The sequence below is a fragment of the Drosophila arizonae genome, chromosome 4 (assembly GCF_054131065.1).
Source record: "Drosophila arizonae isolate 15081-1271.41 chromosome 4, UAZ_ARI_1.0, whole genome shotgun sequence".
Classification (NCBI taxonomy): Eukaryota; Metazoa; Arthropoda; class Insecta; order Diptera; family Drosophilidae; genus Drosophila; species Drosophila arizonae.
In genome coordinates this window covers 27,571,701-27,592,103 of record NC_142924.1, presented here as the reverse complement: position 1 = coordinate 27,592,103, position 20,403 = coordinate 27,571,701, and the positions used below count along the sequence as shown (strand labels likewise).

The 20,403-nt window shown below is 37.0% G+C and overlaps 2 long non-coding RNA genes across 5 annotated transcripts; one reads left to right on the top strand and one right to left on the bottom strand.

Moving 5' to 3' along the window:
* Positions 1-3,244: 3,244 nt before the first annotated feature.
* LOC149269531 (uncharacterized) lies at positions 3,245-16,394 on the bottom strand. Of its 2 annotated transcripts, none has more exons than XR_016270002.1 (2): positions 16,255-16,394; positions 3,245-15,068 (listed from the first exon to the last, which is right to left on the bottom strand). It is a non-coding gene; the product is annotated as an uncharacterized LOC149269531 (long non-coding RNA). The 2 variants fall into 2 exon arrangements; XR_016270003.1 differs by having other exon boundaries at positions 16,251-16,388.
* LOC149269530 (uncharacterized) lies at positions 12,040-19,977 on the top strand. Of its 3 annotated transcripts, none has more exons than XR_016270005.1 (4): positions 12,040-12,119; positions 12,259-18,442; positions 18,512-19,571; positions 19,632-19,977. It is a non-coding gene; the product is annotated as an uncharacterized LOC149269530 (long non-coding RNA). The 3 variants fall into 3 exon arrangements; XR_016270004.1 differs by lacking the exon at positions 12,040-12,119 and having other exon boundaries at positions 16,552-16,680; positions 18,112-18,442; XR_016270006.1 differs by lacking the exon at positions 12,040-12,119 and having other exon boundaries at positions 18,304-18,442; positions 18,512-19,467; positions 19,537-19,571.
* Positions 19,978-20,403: the final 426 nt, after the last annotated feature.

Below are 20,403 nucleotides of genomic sequence, written 5' to 3'. Positions count from 1 at the left end.
ATTCAAGCTTTAGTCAATGGTGCAATCATATCGAAACGCTGCTCGATTCAAATCAATCCTTGAACCATTTCTTATTGCCGTTTCTTGGGCTGCCTATCTTTGAGAAGCACGAATTAAGGCCCTTCTTTGCTGGGTACTAACGCGGCGCCTTTCTCGGGCGATTTCTCGTTCTTCGTCAGATAATTGACTTGCGATATTCCGATGCCTAATTGCATTATGGGTCCGCCGGGAAAGATTAGATCTTCTAGGACGCGGCATTTTTATCAATAGTAACACTGAATAAATATAAATAATTTACACAAATTAATGTTTGAGACAAACAAATACCTGAATTTTCGAGATATTTAGCTTCTGTACGCACGCGTATTATTTTTATGAAATGTGCTTTTTTTATGAATAGTCAGGTTCGCCTGAGGCTGTGCCGTAGACTGACTGAAAACATTTGTTTATTTATTCGTCAAATTTTTTCAGTATTTTTAAGATCTACTATCCTACTCGTAGCGGAGACAAATCCAGCAGATCTCGAGTTATAAGTGGAGGAGCACTTTTACACAACTCTCTTATATATATAGATAATAATATTTTGAAACAATTAAAACAAGTAAGAACGTTGCAATCGGGCGATACCGATAGCAGAAGACTCATTCACAGCCCAAACGCTGTCAACCAGAGTATATAGTGCAATTTTCAAGTCTAGTGCGCAGCAAAAAACACGGCATGATGCCATTAAAATTGGAAAATAATCGATACCTATTGCATTCAAATTACATACATATACAATTTATACAATTTTGATTTTTATTATATCCATACATTGGATACCGGCTTCAAGCTAACAGCAGATCAGCGCGATTTTCCTCGTCTATTCTATGCGTACAGACAGAAGCACGCCTTTTCTCACATTCTTAGAATTTCGATTGATTTCTGGACTTTCTAGCCGTTACTGTAGTTTTGTCTTATGACGCTCTCTTTTTAAGCTATTCTATTTTAGCAACTGATTGCTCGAGCAAAGCAGTGGCGCGGGTGCTAAGGGCGGCGCAAGTAATGTTAGAGTAGGGGAGGTTCGAACCTTTACTGTGTTATTATACCCTGAACCCATTGAAAATGGGAAATCAGGGTATAATGGTTTTGTTGAAATGTATGTAACAGGCAGAAGGAGGCGTGGCAGACCCCACAAAGTATATATATTCTTGATCAGGGCGACGAGCTGAGTCGATTTGGCCCTGTCCGTCTGTCTGTCTGTCCGTCTGTCCGTCCGTCCGTCTGTCCGTCTGTCCGTATGTTTGAACGCGTCGATTTCCGAAGATATAAGAGCTAGAGACTTGAATTTTTTGTTTCAAATGACCGTATATACAGCGCGGATGTCGAGTTTGCTTTTAAAATTAGATAAATCATCCCGTTATGTTTTTATCGAGTAAAAACATTCAAGTTCAAATCAGATGCCACTATAGCTAATTGTGAATGATTTTTTCTTTTTTTTAAATTTCTCAAATATTCAATATAATATGTAGATCATATGCTGAAAGTTTCATTAAATTCCGTTCAGTCAAAAATTAATAAAAAATAATCAAATATTTGGCAATTAACAAACGCACGTGCAGCAGCTACAACAAAAACATTCGTTGAATCACATCAGCTGTTAGTTTCGTTTAGTTTTGCCAGCGCCACTAGCAGGAGTGGGGTGGCCTAGTGTGTTAGCTGCATGACGCTCGATAGAGAAGTCGCGGTTCGAATCCCGATCGATGCAACTGATGCTAATTTTTTTTAATTGTTTCAAAATATTTTTATATTTGCATAAATGAGTTTTCTATTTAATTTATATTTTTAAATACACCGAAATTGAAATTTTAACTATACCTTATGTGCATTTTTAATAGTTTGGTTATTCTAGCAGATTCTTAGAATCACATCAGCAGTTAGTTTCGTTTAGTTTTGGTAGATGGCGCTGCAGCAGTGAATCTATTTGAGTTTTGCCAGCGCCAATAGCAGGAGTGAGGTGGCCTAGTGTGTTAGCTGCATGACGCTCGATCGAGAAGTCGCGGTTCGAATCCCGATCGGTGCAACTGATGTTAGCTTTTTTAATTGTTTCAAAATATTTTTATATTTTATTAAATGAGTTTGGTATTTTATTTATATTTTTAAATACATCGAAATTGAAATTTCAGCCATACTAAATGGGCATTTTTATTTGTTGGGTTCAGGGTAGTATCTAGTCGAGCACTCTCGACTAGAGTTTTCTTACTTGTTTTTTTATATTTTTTCATACATATTTCGTTTTTTATAAAATAGATATTTTATTGGGAAGGTGCGAGCTTGACTGAATGGCACTTAATACTTTTCATTTTCTTAGTCGAATAATTTTATAAGTTTAAATTTGTTTCTTCTTAAATAGCCCTCAGCCTCCTCCAGCCTTATACACGCGCTCATTTTTATGTGTGTATGTATGTACACATAAATGCGTGCTCTAGCATATTCTAAGAATCCCGTTGCGATTGATTTGTCTTTGCATTGTTTTTGAATTTCCAGCCGCTACACTGGCTTTTCTTTGCTATGCGGCGTCATAACAATAATGTGATTTCGTTTTAACTACTCTTGGTCGAAACGACGCGGTGCTGCTGTAGGCTGAAACGCCGATGATCTTTATTTTAGCTATTTTGACAAACCTGCTGTTTGGGTTGGGTGCGAGTTCAAGTCCCGCTGAAAACACTTTTTTGTAAATTGCAAATTTTTGTTATTTTAGCTTTTTTATATTTTACTAATTTTATAAAAATTATTCCTTCCGTGCTATCAATGCCTATTAAGCCTACTTATGTGTACATATACATAAATAGGTGGCTGACGCATATAAATTTCGCAATTCGGGCACTGTAAATGCCGATTGCCACGCCCCTAGTGGCCGTAGACTCCTCAATTTTAGCCAGTTTTTAGAACGAGCAACCGGTTACCTAAATGCAAAATTTGAATTCTTACGCTCAAAAAATGTGAAAAGTACAGGGTATTTTTCGATATGCCACGCCCCTAAAGAGGCTTAAAAATTATTTTTGGGGCATCGATAGAGGAGGCCACCAGTAACTTAACTATCCAAATTTGAAGCTTCTAGCTCTTAAACTGTTGGAGATATAAACTTTTGCGGTATGCCACGCCCCCTATGGGCGGACATATATCTACCATAACTCGTTGGATGTGGGTGGTCAACCCGCGTATATAAGTTAAGTTCTTTCTTTATTTAAACGGTAAAAAAAGATGTTTTTATATTTTACTGCTTAAATGCAGTCCGTTTTATTCAAGAACAAATTTGCAACTAAATTACTTAAATCAATTCTATCCCTAGCTAAGCTGTGGTTCAGTCGACGACGTTGGCAGCGGCGTCGCTCGTGGTGTTGTTGAACCGTTGTGCAATTCTTCTTGGAATTGCTGGAGCTCTGGTTGGCGTGTGCAGGAAGTCCGCTAGACATGGTGTCAGCAGTTTTGGCTTATTGGTCTGATCAGCTTGTTACGTTTTATTTGTGTTGCAACAATTCCCATTGGGTTTTGTTGCAATGCAAAATATTTTTGTTTTTAACTTGAAAAATATATTTGTTGTTAACTCTTCCCCCTTTGATTTGAGCTTGTCCTCAAGCGATCATTAAAAGAAGGGAATGTCGTTGAACTGTATGTTTTCTATGGTTCGTCTTGGTGCCTCTGTTACTTTCTTTACCTGGCTATTGTCCAGTAGTAACGTAATTTTTTTCGCTCTCTTTATGTAGAGGAAGGCAATGACAATGATTATCACGACTATGCAGACCAATATTATGGATGATATTGCATGTGTCGTAAGTTTTAGGTGTTCTAATCTTTGGGTATTGTTGATGTGTAATGCCTGCAAAGCCTTTAGTGATAGAATTTGGAGTCGTCTCGATTCTTCTGGTGTCATCTGGATTATCGAAGAGCCGACTCTCAGTGTGCTGCTCTCTAGGTTGTTGAAAGTCCGGTTGCCAATTGAAATGGACTCGTTGGTAAAGCGAATGACATAGGTGCCGTTTAACCATGTACTTGTTGTGGTCGATGTCACCACTCCATCAAAGTTGTTGAGGATCAGAAGACCGTTGGCCACTTCTTCGATGGGTTCCACATGCTCGGCGTTACTGAACTCACACAGCGACTTTTCTCCATTGAGGAGCCTAGGCAAACATGTACTATTGCTAATGTTGACAATGTTATTTTTTGAACAAATCTTAATGTTATTATATTTTTTACAATTTTTTATAATTCCAAACATTACATTTTTTCGAGACAATATTTGTTTATACTCTATATTTATGATAACGTTATTTCTTACGACTGGTTTCACAATTAGGTTTTCATAATCAGTTTCTTCTACGTTAGGTATTTTTATTACATAAAACAAAGTAGTAGTATTGTGAAATATGGCCACGTCTGAATATTCTAGCATTTCTTCTACGGATAATGAAGGCATTCTACCAGCTTTGAAGATTCTCTCTATTTCGTCTATTTCTGCCTTTTTTAGTAAAAATGAGTTTATTACGTTAACTTTTGCCCATTGTATGGCATATTTTATATTAATAACCTCCTCTTTGATCAATCTAACTTGGTTCTGTAAACTTTCCGCTATATCATGTGTGAATCTATCGTCTTTCCGTATATTGTTTGTAAGGGTATTGGTAACTGTGGTCAACTTATTTAATCTTTGTTCTAACTGTGAGTTTATTATTACTTGTTTGTTATTGTTATCTATGACTTTATTAATATGTTCTTCTATCTGCACGAAGTCATCATGATCTGGGTTGCCTGCTATGTATTTCCAAGCTGTGCCTAGAATATTAATGGCCCTTGTGGTCCTCTTGTTAATGTCATAATCTATAGTGCGTAAAGTCAAGTGAGTTTGGTTAATTTCGTGGTGCAAGGTGTGGTATAAACTGCTAAATTTTAAATTTTTTTCTGTATGAAATTCTATTTGCTCTAAAGCTTCTTTAATTTTGCCTAAGTTAATGATGTGAATAATTCTTGTCGTCGTTGTTTGTATTTTGCCTAGTCCGTCGTAGATCGTTATGGTTTGTGCTGCCGTATGGTTCGTTATGTCCATATTCGGTTCGATAGGTTGTACCATCATCGCCATTATTACGAGTAGTCTATAAATGTCAAACGTTTTTAATATTACTTTTATGTATGACTCTATTTGTTGAGGTTAGTACTGTTGTGTTTCTGTCCTCTTTTACTGTTTCTTTTTTGTATCTGGGAGACAATTTAGTTCCTAGTCTGTTGTTGATCTTGACGTATATTTCTTGTCCTGGTGTGTAGGTACGTATTTCGTTGCGTCTTTTATTGTGGTTCTGTAAGTCTATTGTTTGTTTCTGTCTAAGTCTGTCAATGTTGTCTTGTCTAGATTTTTCATATTGTTCTGGGTTCGTCGTTAGGTTTCTGCCAAAAAACAAATCTAGTGGTCGTCTGTTAGTCGTTGAATGAATGGTGTAGTTATAGTCGTATATTGATTTGTCAATTAATTCTTGAAAGGTTTTATATTCTTGTTTTCTCTTGTTACATCTCATAATGTCTGAAAGCGTAGAGTGAAATCGTTCGACTTGGCCGTTGACTGTGCTTTTATAAGGTGGAGTGTTATAAATTTCAATCCCTAATTGATCTCGCATCATGAATGTTATGGATGCTGAATTCAGAGATTTTTCGTTATCTATGACCACGAATTTCGGAACTCCATAATAAAATAAAATGTCGTGAAGTGGTTTTTTTATGTCCTCTATTGCTCTAGATTTGATGATGCGTCCTTGGGCTAATTTCGAAAATTTATCTATTGCTGTCAGTACTAAGTTTTTGCCTGTCGTGTATATGTCTACATGAATTATATGTCCAGGATATTGAGGTATGGGTGTTTCATTTAGTTTAGGGTTGTTTGGTTGTCTGTCGTATTTTTCTTCTTTACAGACTTGACATTGTTTGACTAATGCCGCTATTTTCTGTTTCATTTTGGGGAAGTAATGGGTTTCTGATAATTGTTTTTTATTTTCTATTGCGTTGCGGTGAGCTCTATTGTGTATTTTTAGTATATGTTCGTCCTGCTCTGTTTCATTAGTCAAGTCCTTCACTTGTGTCTGGGTGAATCTGATTTTATAATTCCTAAAGTGTTTGGGGTATATTTGTTGAATTTGGTTCATGATTTCTTCCGACGTTATTATCCCGTTAATTACAGAAGGGTTTAAATGCTTTTTTAATATCTGAACTAAGTTATTTTCTGTGTACTCTTGTCTAGTTATTAGATGTCTATGGAAAGTTGGGAAAGGGATTTGGAATTTATAGTCGTCCGTGTTTGCTTTGTTTAAGAATATTTGGTTCTTGAATACGTTTATCGGGACCTCTATACTAGGTATTAGGTTGTGACTTGAACTTTCTGCGCTATGCTGAGTGGATGTTACTGAATTGATTTGGTTTACTATGGGTATTCTTGACAATGCGTCTGCTACTGTGTTATCCCTGCCTGGTTTATAAAGGAGTTCATAATCAAACTCTTCTAGGTACGTTTTCCATCTTTTGATTCGAGCGTTGCCATTCCAACTGCTAAGCGAATGTGTAAGTGGTTGATGATCTGTGTATATTTTTACTTTTGCCTTACCGTAAAGGTAATTTTTGAGGGCTTTTAGTGCCCAAATAATCGCCAACATTTCTTTTTCATTAGTGGCGTAATTTTCTTCGGATTTTGACAATGTTCTTGAAAGGAAGCATATGGGTCGTTTATTCTGAGATAAGACTGCTCCAATTGCATAATTGGATGCGTCTGTTGTTAATTGAAATTCCTTATTAAAGTCTGGGTATTGTAAAATAACTTCATTGGATATTAGAGCGTTTTTGATTTTGTCAAAGGAATCAATGGCTTCTTGACTGAGATTAATTAGTTTTTTTGAAGACTGGCTTTTGGACACTCGTCCATCCTCCCCTCTTAAAAGAGAGCTAAGTGGTTTTGCCAACTTAGCGAAATCTCTTATGAACCTTCTATAGTAGCTAGAGAGTCCGAGGAAAGATCTCAAGTCTTTGAGTGTTTTTGGATAGGGATACTTGGCTATGGTTGCTATTTTGTCTGGGTTAGTCTCGACGCCTTTATCTGAGATGACAAAGCCGAGAAATTCTACCTTGTCTTTAAAGAACTCGCATTTGTCTAACTGACATTTCATGTTAGCTTCTTGAAGAGTTCGAAAAATTGTGTCAAGATTTTCTGCATGTGTTTCATTATCTTTGCTAAATATGATAATGTCGTCTATGTAAATGAAGCATATCTTGCCGATATGATCACGAAGAATGTCATCTAACGCCCTTTAAAAAATAGAAGGTGCGTTTTTCAGACCGAAAGGGAGTCGTGTAAACTCGTATTTTCCGTTGTTTACGGAGAAGGCGGTCTTTTCAATATCTGCTTCTTTTAATGGAATTTGATGGAAGCCACTTTTTAAGTCAAGCACTGAAAAAATTTTATTATTCCCAAGTTGTGCTAGTACTTCGTTTATTTCTGGAATAGGGTACTTGTCTGCTATTGTTTCTTTGTTAAGCTTTCTGTAATCAATAACCATTCTATACTTTTTCTCTTGGGAAGCATCCATTTTCTTGGGAACAATCCACACAGGTGAATTGTAGGGTGATCGGGATGGGCGAATAATTCCGTCCTCTAAAAGTTCTCGTATTTGTTTATGGACTTCGTCTTTTAAAGACATTGGGAATTGGTAAAATTTGGAATATATGGGTGAGTCTGTCTTGGTTCGAATTTCTGCTTTTACATTGGTTGTGTAGGTTAATTTTTCGTTTGGGGTGGCAAATAAATTGGGGTATTTCGTAACTAACTGTTTTAATCTTTGTTTCTGTTCGATAGTCATGTGATCTGTCCGTGGTATGACAGTGTTAACTGCCTCGATTTTTTTCTGTTTAAGGGGTATAAATATGGTATCTTTAATTATTAATTGATTCTTGCTGCTATGGATTACGGCCTCTAGTTCTTTAAGGCTGTCGTTGCCCAGAATTGCGTCAAATGCTTTTAACGTAGGTAATAGGAAAAACTTTACTTGGATATCTTGTCTGTCAAAGAGATTAGCGATTTTATGGTGAGTTATTCTTATATTTCCGCCGACTGTTACGGCTTCGAAAGGCTTTTGATTGGGAATCGGGTTAGAAACTAGTTTGGGCTGTATGTAATTTCTGTTCGAACCTGTGTCTATTAGTATTTTAAGTATCTCTCCGCTTTTTGTCTTACATTCTATGTAAGGAAGCGAAGAGCTAGTTATTCTAAAAAATTAATGTTATCATGTTCAATGGGGCTCTCTTGTTCGTCGTCATTTTGTTCAATTTGTTGTGCGTACTCTTGTAGTGATTGTTCGTGTTCGGTCTGTTGTTCGTAGCTTTCGATGGTCTGTCCGTATTCTTCCATACTTATGGAAGCGTTGTGGTAGTCATTGTCGGGATATTCCTCTCCCATTTGAATATTAAAATTTCGTTGTCTTTTGTCCGTTGTATTTGTTATTGGTGGGGGTCTTTTCCCTAGTTCAAAATTTGGCCTGTTCATGTAATTTACCATCCGTGTTTGGATGCTTTTGTCAACGTCCATTGGTTCGGGGCGTGGCTGTGGTTTGGGTGCTAATGGTCGGGGCGGTACGTTTGTCTGTTGAGGTTGCGTTTGGTAATATTGTTGTCTATGGTATTGGTGTCCCTGATTAATGGTATTTGGCCATGCATGTTGCATTGGCACTTGAGCTCTGAAACCAATTGGTACAGATCTCATCATCTGAGGGGGATTTTGTGCGTATTGAACCATACGCGGTGGCAACATGGGTGGTGTTGCGTTTCGAGCTACGCTTTTGTGACCTGTTTGATGGCTTTTATTGAATGCTATGTTTGTTCTATAGTTCTGATTTTCTAATTTCAAACATAAATGGAGAGCTGAGGGAAGGTCTGTTGGTTCCTTTATGCTAAGAATACGTGGCAAGTCTCCTCTCAAACCTCTGATGAAAGTGTCTAATGCTTTTTCCCTGTACATTTTCGTCATGAGTAGTTCCGACTCTCTATTTAGTTCCATACATCCTACTTTGTTCAATATTAAAGTCAGCTGGTTGTAGACAACCTGATAAAACTGTTCTACTGTCTGGTTGTTGCCCTGTATTAACATAGTCATCTCGTATTCTAATGTATTTATATCTCTTTTATCTGCATAGTGCAGTGTGAGACACTTGGAGATGGCACTCCAATTAAGGGGAACATTGTAAGATTCGAGGGCCGCGTCGGCTTGACCGATGATCTTATTTCTCACGGTATGCAAAATGCCATAGTACATTGGTGATCCAACTTGGCTTGCATATATGGAGAGTATGCGATCCACACTCTTTTTCCATGAGCTAAATTCAATTTTGTTGCCGGAAAATTCCCTAAGACTTTTGACAATGTCTGGTACTCTGTTAAGGTCGTTCAAATTTTGATTGTCGTTTATGGTCTGATCGTCCACGTCATTGAATTCTCTAGAAGGGTTAACTATTTGTCTCACTAGCGTCGGAAGTTGTTCTGTCAAAATTTGAGCGACAGTGGCTGCAATCAACTGTTCTGCGTTATTCGCCATGCCTCTGTTCTGCAAGTGTTCGTTCTGACGGTCTATATGTCGTTGTTGCTGCCTATTGATAATGTGTGCACCTACTTGGGGTTGTTCGACTAACACTGGGGGCCTAATCAAATTATTCTCGTTAGCCATACGTTATCAACTGTGACTTTGATCTATTGTTTTATGTTTACAGGTGGATTTTTGATTGAATTTAGTTAGTTAGTTAGTGTTAGTTTATGATTATCATTAGTACAACTTAATTTAATATAAAGAAATTTCTGATATAAATTTTTTTTTTTTTTTTTTAAATTTAAATTTAGCTTTTATTTTTATTTTGTATTAAGACCAGTGGCTGGTTTTTCCCTTCTACTTTGGAGGGTCCCTTGGGAATCGCAAAGTTGGGTTATTTTATACTACTATTGTAGTCACTTTGAATTTGATCGCTTTACGCTTTTTTATTTTTTGTGTTTTTTTTTTTTTTTTTTTTTTTTTTTTTTAATATTTTATTTTTCTCTTTATTTTTCTAAAAATTTTTCTTAAATTTTCTTAAACTTGTTTGATTTTTATTTCTCTCAAAAATTTTTTTTATATTTTATTACACTTATTTAATTTTTATTTTTCTCAAAAACTTTTCTTATATTTTATTACACTTATTTGTTTTAGTTTTAGTTTTGTTAGTTTCTTGTTTCGTGTTCTTATGTTTCTAACTTACAATAATGATGATGTGGCGGTCTTCACTGCTGATCCGGATTTCATCCTTTTTGGTTGTACCTACTGGGGATCCTGCGACCAGACTCCGTTGAAGTATCCTGTGGGCGGGCCGTACAGGATTACCGTCCACCGATGGGCAATCGAACTATTACGTTCCAGACTACCTTTAACGAATTTCACCGAACGTCGAAGTTACGCGACGTGAGTTGCTTTGGTGATTTTCGGTCGCGCTCGTACAGGCGTTTTGCTGTGTTGTAACGCGATCGAATTTTCGTTTTATTTGAACCGACTCTGCTTTTGACTTGCAGTATCACGCACGTACTAAACGTTTTGCTGTATTGCGCGCGAAGCCGGTCCCTGCTCGGGCGCCAGTTAAGTTCTTTCTTTATTTAAACGGTAAAAAAAGATGTTTTTATATTTTACTGCTTAAATGCAGTCCGTTTTATTCAAGAACAAATTTGCAACTAAATTACTTAAATCAATTCTATCCCTAGCTAAGCTGTGGTTCAGTCGACGACGTTGGCAGCGGCGTCGCTCGTGGTGTTGTTGAACCGTTGTGCAATTCTTCTTGGAATTGCTGGAGCTCTGGTTGGCGTGTGCAGGAAGTCCGCTAGACATGGTGTCAGCAGTTTTGGCTTATTGGTCTGATCAGCTTGTTACGTTTTATTTGTGTTGCAACAATTCCCATTGGGTTTTGTTGCAATGCAGAATATTTTTGTTTTTAACTTGAAAAATATATTTGTTGTTAACTTATATACAAAATTTCAGGTCTCTAGCATCAATAGTGCCTAAAATATAGCAGAATTCGAAAAATCACTATATCTTCAGGTCCGATTTTCCACGCCATAGGCGCCATTGGCGTAGATATATAATTTTTTCACCTATCTTCATAGAATTAAAACATCAGCTTACATGCAAAATTTCAGCATTCTAGGTTTATAACTTTAGGAGATACAGTTTTATCCAATTTGCCACGCCCCTAATGGGCGGAGATATACCCGCCATAGCTTGTGATCTTGGGTGATCGGCGCGGACCTACATACCAAATTTCAGCTTTCTAGCTCTTCAACAAACATGGTGTATCGGAAAATGCTTTTTCCGATTTGCCACGCCCCTAGTGGGCGGATCGGGAAAATTTTAACACTTTATAAATCGGAGATATACACGAGTATGTGTTCCAAATTTCAAGTCTCTAGCTTCAATAGCGCCGAAATAGATTGCGTTCATACGGACAGACGGACGGACAGCAAGACGGACATTGGGCAAAACCAATATACTCATTTCACTTTCGTGAATGAGTCTAAACATGCCGCGTCCTAGAAGATCTAATCATTCCCGGCGGACCCATAATGCAATTAGGCAACGGAATAGCGCGAGTCAATTATCTGACGAAGAGCGAGAAATCGCCCGAGAAAGGCTCCGCGTTAGTACCCAACAAAGAAGGGCCTTAATTCGTGCTTCTCAAAGATAGGCAGCCCAAGAAACGGCAATAAGAAATGGTTCAAGGATTGATTTGAATCGAACAGCGTCTCGATATGATTGCACCATTGATTACAGCTTGAATTGTTTAGTTTGCATTGGTCCAATGGACGTTGTTTGCCAGCATTGTGGCGCATTGAAGTTTGCTGGTGAAACGCCCGGTTTGTGCTGCCTTAGTGGTAAAGTGACATTGCCATTAGTGGTCCCGCCACCAGAGCCATTGCGTTCCCTGCTTTATGGCGAAACACTAGAATCACGACATTTTCTAGCGAACACTCAAAAATACAGTGCCTGTTTCCAAATGACTTCATTTTGGGCGGAAATTATTGGAGACGGATATAATCCGACATTTAAGGTAATTTACATTAAAAATTTTATTTTCTATGACTGTCAAAAAATAAAAAAAAATTCAAAAATTTGGAATAATGTAGTTTGTTAGATTTCTGTAAAAAGTGTTTGTAAATCTAACTATAACTATGGCTTTGAATTTAAAGATTCAAGGCCAGATTTGCCATCGCATTGGATCATTGCAACCTATTGAAGATGCACAGCACAAATTCTTGTAAATATACTTCATGGGCAATATGGAAGAACAAGTTGACCGGCGTCAAGAAATGAACACAGCTATGAAAAGAGCAATTCTCCAAGATTTGCATGCTTAGAAATTTAAACCAACCAAAACTGTGCAATGGAACGCAATGAGCAATGTGATTCACGCGTCGATAGTCAAAGGAAAATTTAAAGATGAAGTTCTTATTCCTAGGATTCCGATGATCTCAACAGATATGCCCTTTGAATTTAAACGAATTCAATTCGTCTTGCCTTCGCCATGACGATCAACAAGTCACAGGGCCAATCTTTGACTATTTGTGGCCTCAATCTAGATAATGCGTGTTTTTCTCATGGTCAATTGTACGTAGCATGCTCACGCGTTGGCAAACCATCCGCATTATTTGTTCTTGCACCCGACCAAAAAACGAAGAATGTCGTTTACCACAAGGTGCTTGAATGAAAATCCGATTAATAAATTAATCAGAGTGTATCCCAACCTGAAAAACATAGCTTTCAACATTTCTTTACCTAGAAATAATATAGAGTGCAATGCAACGTTTGCCGGGCCAGCTAGTACTAAATAAAACCACTAACCAGAGAACACATAGACTAGACAACTAGTGGAAAGCTTTTTGCACGCTTTTTTTGAGGCTTTAGCACCCCAGACAGCTTTGGACTCGCTCGGCTCCTTACTTTTAGGTTCGAGCTACGAAAAAATACGAACGCACAATCATTTCGCTTCATGCGCTCGACCGAGATGATCAACTTTTGAACAAAAGATCCCTCTATGCTCAATGTTTCCCTTGCTCTCTCTCTCTCTCGATGTTCTCTGCTCTCTCGAATGTGTATATGTATGTATACATGTGAGGCTCACATTGTGAGCACAAGCAGCAGCTCACGAAAATTGAAATTTCTTCGCAGCAAGAACCCATGCCTTCCCTTATGTGTGAAGAGTATACCGAACTTTTCAAACCGTTTGCCATGCGTTTGCGTTATTATTTGTGGGAAGAGTATGAAAGCGCTGGTGCGCATAATGAAAATGTTTTCGCGACGAGCATGCACACATACACTGTCCCTTGCTACATGTACTATGAGCATTTGTATGCCTGTGTGCAAAGCCCTTGCTGGCTATAGCAATTTGAAATCCTAGCATTTGCATTTGGTCGATCTTGTGAAGTGCTCACACTTACATAAATATGTTTGATTGTGTGTACGCAGGGGCCGCGATGCTCACAAATGATGGGGTAATCATTGTAGAAGCAGTTCAGTGCCTTTATATGTATGTGCGTGAGTGTATGTTTATATGTGTATGCATGCGACATGAGCATTGACGTGTGCCTACGACAACTTTGAATTGTGTGAAGGATTTTGGGTTTGACCGGAAGAGGCGCGCTTATATTTAAGTAGATGATTAACTAAAGTAACAAGTGCACTTCCTATTACTTTTAAAGGTATTTTTTAATTGCATGATTTTTATGACATCTAACAGATGCACTCTTTAAAATGGGTCCATTTAGCCAGTATATGTATGTATGTACATACATATACTTTTTATTAAAAAGGTAAATTTCACCTGTATATGTGCAGGTACAAAGGGATCGAAAATCGCATTCCAATTTGGCCACTGGGATTGATCAGGTACTACATTTCTAGCAAAAATCATTCTGATAGGCAAACCCACGATCATTGAAATAAAATCATCTACTTAAATATAAGCGCGCCTCTTCCGGTCAAACCCAAAATCCTTCACACAATTCAAAGTTGTCGTAGGCACACGTCAATGCTCATGTCGCATGCATACACATATAAACATACACTCACGCACATACATATAAAGGCACTGAACTGCTTCTACAATGATTACCCCATCATTTGTGAGCATCGCGGCCCCTGCGTACACACAATCAAACATATTTATGTAAGTGTGAGCACTTCACAAGATCGACCAAATGCAAATGCTAGGATTTCAAATTGCTATAGCCAGCAAGGGCTTTGCACACAGGCATACAAATGCTCATAGTACATGTAGCAAGGGACAGTGTATGTGTGCATGCTCGTCGCGAAAACATTTTCATTATGCGCACCAGCGCTTTCATACTCTTCCCACAAATAATAACGCAAACGCATGGCAAACGGTTTGAAAAGTTCGGTATACTCTTCACACATAAGGGAAGGCATGGGTTCTTGCTGCGAAGAAATTTCAATTTTCGTGAGCTGCTGCTTGTGCTCACAATGTGAGCCTCACATGTATACATACATATACACATTCGAGAGAGCAGAGAACATCGAGAGAGAGAGAGAGCAAGGGAAACATTGAGCATAGAGGGATCTTTTGTTCAAAAGTTGACCATCTCGGTCGAGCGCATGAAGCGAAATGATTGTGCGTTCGTATTTTTTCGTAGCTCGAACCTAAAAGTAAGGAGCCGAGCGAGTCCAAAGCTGTCTGGGGTGCTAAAGCCTCAAAAAAAGCGTGCAAAAAGCTTTCCACTAGTTGTCTAGTCTATGTGTTCTCTGGTTAGTGATAAAACCAATATTATTTGTTGTTTTTAATAGTTTTATTTTGCAATTTAAGATAACTTTTCCACCAAGCATATTTACTTCTACTTATTTTATTTATTTATTTGCTAATTGTGTGTCCGCTATCTTCTGTTTGTACCAGTGCTGCCATTTTAGCCATTAAGTTGCTAGATCTAGCAATTTTGAATTTGAGTTTGCAATTTTTTTTTTTAATTGCTATTAGCCACAAATATAGCTATTTAAAAAAAAAAATTATGCAACTTTTAGCAATTTTGTGATTTTTGTGATCTCACAATAACATCATCTTAAAAAGAACTCAACTTGTTCAAAATCATAACAATATCGATAAATGCACAAACTTGTGAACAATAGTTCAATAGTTGTGAACAATAAGTAGTTTACAAATTCATCGAAAGTGATCGAGTGTCATTAGTGCGCTGAGCTTTAAATTGTATGCTGTTTTGTTAGATTCATTAAAAGTTTTATAAAATACGCCAAAAACGTATACCCAAAAATTTCGCGATGTGTGGTTGAGTGGCGAGTTTAAAGAGTGGATTCGCAAGGATGACACAGACTCAACAAGGGCCTATTGCGCCTATTGCAAGTGCACTATTGGCGCGAAGCTTTATGATGTGCGCCACCACGCTGCCACAAAAAAATATATAAGAGCGATGGGTGCGTGTACACAAAAAAACAAGTTGCCTTTTGTTGTAAAAAGTGACAAGACGGAGGAGCATGAGGCTGCACTGTGCCTATACATACATTGCAAAACACGCAGCAATAGTGACAAGCGATCATTTGTCGCAATTATGTGCGCACCAATTTGCAGCTTGCCAATCGACAGCAAACATAAAATTGGGCAGAACAAAGTGCAGTCATATAATAAAAAATGTTCTTGCCGAGCACTTTGCGGAAAATTTGCGGGCTGATATTGGTGACTCGGCATTCAGTCTTTTGCTAGACGAATTGTTTAAATTTTCTTAAATCTTTAGGAGTTGCTATTAACTATTTCAGCAGTAGTAAAGGCACAATTGTCTCAACATTTCTAAGCCTTGAGCTTATTGAAGTGGGCGACGCGATATGCATAGCAGATGCAGCTCCAAATATGCTATTAATGATGAAGAAAGTATATTAGAACAATTGGACGACATTTTAACTATCATTTAAAAACTTAATCATAAATAAAAGTAATAAATTTAACATATAAAATTTTAACAAAATTTGGCCATTTCTTTTAGCAATTTTAATAAATTTTTTAGCAATTTTAGCAACTTTTTTTTGAAATTCTAGCAATTCTTGCCTTCAAAATTCTGGCAGCACTGGTTTGTACGAACATACGCTCATACATACATATGTACATACATATGTATGTACATGTATGCACATATGAGCAGCTTTTGATTTGATTTTCACTCACGTACTTCTAAACAGAACAGCAACACAACTAGTACATAAATTCACAATAAAAAGTTCCATATACATATACACGCCACATTTACTAAATAATAAACTTAAATTGCTAAATTGGTTGTATTGCTTTGTGTCCAAGCAGCTGAGATCGTAACTAGTATCAATAACTTTTTCGATAATTATCGCCGGCCGCCACAATTTCGTGACGATAGTTTGTACGATCAGAATTCATCGTAGTTTAAATAAATAGAAAATAGATTATTAGCACTAACCAGAGAACACATAGACTAGACATGTAGAACAAATTTTTCTACAGCAGAAAATGTTAAGTTGGTCGACCACTTTTCTTCATATTTCCTCGGCTCGGTCGCTGGAGGCTCGAGCAGTGAAAATATTGCACGACAAAGTCAGTGCGCTGCAAGCGCTCAAACGAAATGGTACTATTCTTATATGAAACACGTCTATGCGCTTTTGTCCTACTCTCTCTCTCTCTCTCTCTATGGTCGCTCAAACTCATGCTCATGCTCGTCGCGAAAACATTTTCATTATGCGCACCAACCCTTTCATACCCTTCCCACAAATAATAACGAAAACGCATGGCAACCGGTTTGAAAAGTTCGGTATACTCTTCACACAGAAGGGAAGGCATGGGTTCCTGCTGCGCAGGGGTGTCATTTTAGCTTTTTTCCCGTCAGATCTGGCTTTATTTGAAGTCCCAATGCGGGAAAAATTTGAAAACGGCGGGTTGCGGGAATTCTGGCTTTAAAAAAATTAATTTAGCTCTATATTAGCTTTATTTAATTTTCATTTACTTATTTTGATTTATTTTGTTCTTATCGCTGTCAACACAAAAAATCATGAATACAAGTATCGATACATGATTTTATATCATACAATCTATAGAAATCATTTCGTGGTATGAGCAACAGGTCTCGTGTGTCAACAAAAAAACACTAACGTGCACGAATTGGATGGGCACAGAAAGAAAAAATTGATTTTGGGCAAACTCCAAAAAAAACCACAGCAACAATCAACAGCACTTTTCCTCTATGTGGCAAATCACACATTAATTGCTCTCATCAACAACCTAGGTACTCTCCGCCAAACAAAATTATGCGACTGCATGAGCGTTTAGCGATTTAAACTACACCGTACTAAATGTACAACATAATTAAACATTCGTTGGCTCCTCATTTTCTGGAAGAAATAAGATTGGAAGCGTTAAATTTATTTTGGTTTTGAACAAATCAAGTGACAAAGCGGCTTGGTAAATAATAATTATTTATTAAACACCTGACCTCTCTTTAAAAGATTGAATACTTTATAATTTGTATATATGTATATGCATATACATATATCTATAATTTCTACGTTAATGGTCTTAGGTGTCGTTATTAAATACGTCTCTGTTGAGAGTGGAGTGATGATTTCGACGTTCCTGATTTGAATATTTCTCTTGAAAGTGGAGATATAGTTGAAGGAATCAAATAATTAAAAACAAATGAATAATCATAAATGAATTTAATTAAGAAAATAGTGTTTTTTAAACCCAGCTTTTATTTTGGCTTATTTTTTCCTGAATTTAGCTTCTTGTAGCTTCTTTTTTTTGCCAATCTGGCTCTATTTGCTCGAAAAATTATGACAGCACTGCTGCTGCGAAGAAATTTTCGTGAGCTGCTGCTTGTGCTCACAATGTGAGCCTCACATGTATACATACATATACACATTCGAGAGAGCAGAGAGCATCGCGAGAGAGAGAGAGAGAGAGCAAGGGAAACATTGAGCATAGAGAGATCTTTTGTTCAAAAGTTGACCATCTCGGTCGAGCGCATGAAGCGAAATGATTGTGCGTTCGTATTTTTTCGTAGCTCGAACCTAAAAGTAAGGAGCCGAGCGAGTCCAAAGCTGTCTGGGGTGTTAAAGCCTCAAAAAAAGCGTGCAAAAAGCTTTCCACTAGTTGTCTAGTCTATGTGTTCTCTGGTTAGTGGCTAGATTCATTAAAAGTTTTATAAAATATGCCAAAAACGTATACCCAAAAATTTCGCGATGTGTGGTTGAGTGGCGAGTTTAAAGAGTGGATTCGCAAGGATGACACAGACTCAACAAGGGCCTATTGCGCCTATTGCAAGTGCACTATTGGCGCGAAGCTTTATGATGTGCGCTACCACGCTGCCACAAAAAAACATATAAGTGCGATGGGTGCGTGTACACAAAAAAACAAGTTGCCTTTTGTTGTAAAATTAATAAAAACTCTTTATACAAACTTAGATAAATATTACAGATATGGATTGCAAAGGCATGATAAATGCTGCCATAATTATGTGCTGCCAAAAAAATGTTTGGCAAAAATAAGCGACAGCTCCAAATATGCTATTAATGATGAAGAAAGTATATTGGAACAATTGGACGACATTTTAACTATCATTTAAAAACTTAATCATAAATAAAAGTAATAAATTTAACATATAAAATTTTAACAAAATTTGGCAATTTCTTTTAGCAATTTTAATAAATTTTTTAGCAATTTTAGCAACTTTTTTTGAAATTCTAGCAATTCTTGCCTTCAAAATTCTGGCAGCACTGATGCATATACACATTTGAGAGAGCAGAGAGCATCGGGAGAGAGAGCAAGGGAAACATCTAGCATAGATGGATCTTTTGTTCAACATTTGACCATCTCGGTCGAGCGCATGAAGCGAAATGATTGTGCTTTCGTATATTTTAGTAACCCAAACCTAAAAGTGAGGAGCCGAGCGAATACGAAGTTGTCTGGGGTGTTAACGCTCGAAAAAAAGTGTGCAAAACGCTTTACACTACGTATCCGGTCTATGTGTTCTCTGGTTAGTGGTTTTACAAATTAAAGCCTTAGATAGTAAGGTTAAATCCGTTATACGCAAAAGTAAAAGTTGTCAAGGGATTGCTTAGAAAACGATTTAGAGTATAAAAATTATCCTTTATATTTTCCGATTCGTGATTCTATATAAAACATGTGATTATCCACCCAGTTCTTTTTATTTACTCTACTAGTTTTAAACAAATAACATTGTCAAAATTGCTTGTTTTTCATACAAATTCAAAAGCACCCGGCATTAGTGCTGCAAAAATATCGGATCGGAATCGTTATAATCGATATTTTCGAATTTTGGCAAAAGATCGATATGGGTTTCTTAGTATCGATATATCGAAGAAAAAAAATGGTTATTCTTGGCGTTGGTTTTAACTGTGTAAGAAGCGTATTTATTTAATTTTGCTAAATTGTATACAAATTGATTGATTTAATTTAATTGCAATAGAAAGAAAAAAATGGATCAGTTTTTGGGAAGAAAACGTAAGTACAATTGATATATCCTATTGGAAAAGCTTGGAGTCATAGCTTGTGTGTTTTAAGCGCGGCGAGGGTGGACTCCGATGAAGAAAATAAGACCGTGGGAGCCCCAAAAAAATCCGAAGTGTGGAAATATTTTGAAAAAGGAAAGGATGGTTGTGCGGTGTGCAGAAATTGCTTTAAGGTCTGCAAAACAAGTGGAAATACCAAAAGCCTTAAAAATCACTTAACACGCATGCATCCATCGCTGCAAGAGAGTGAATTGGCACCCAAGTCCGGTAGCATTTTGCACTTCGTAAATAAAAAATATGAGGCAACGTCCTCTGAGAGCGAGAGGATATTTAGCAAAGCGGGAATGATTGCTAATTCCAGAAGGGCGTCATTAAAACCGGAAACAGTAAACAAACTATTTTTTTTTTTTTAAATAAAAACCAATGGGTTTTGTCTTAATTTCTTTTTTTTTTTTCAAACTGCCATGGAGGCAATTGTTTTTGTTATTATTATAATATAATTTTAAGCAGCATAGTGAATTTGAGCTTTAATGAATTGCTGTTTTAGGTTTAAGTTAATGAAAAATAATTTGGTTTGGTTGAATAAATTTGTTTTTGTTTGATGCTGTTGCTTTTATTTTAATCTTGAAATGGTTGCCATTTTATCCATTAAGAAGTCATAATTAATATAAATATTATAATAGCTTCTAAGCAAGAAAATTAACATTTAAAAGAAGTGTTCGATATATCGTTTTTATCGATATTTTTCTCTGAAAATATCGTGACTATCGATATTACGGAATATCGATTCTTTTGCAGCACTACCCGGCATTTTCTGAAATAAT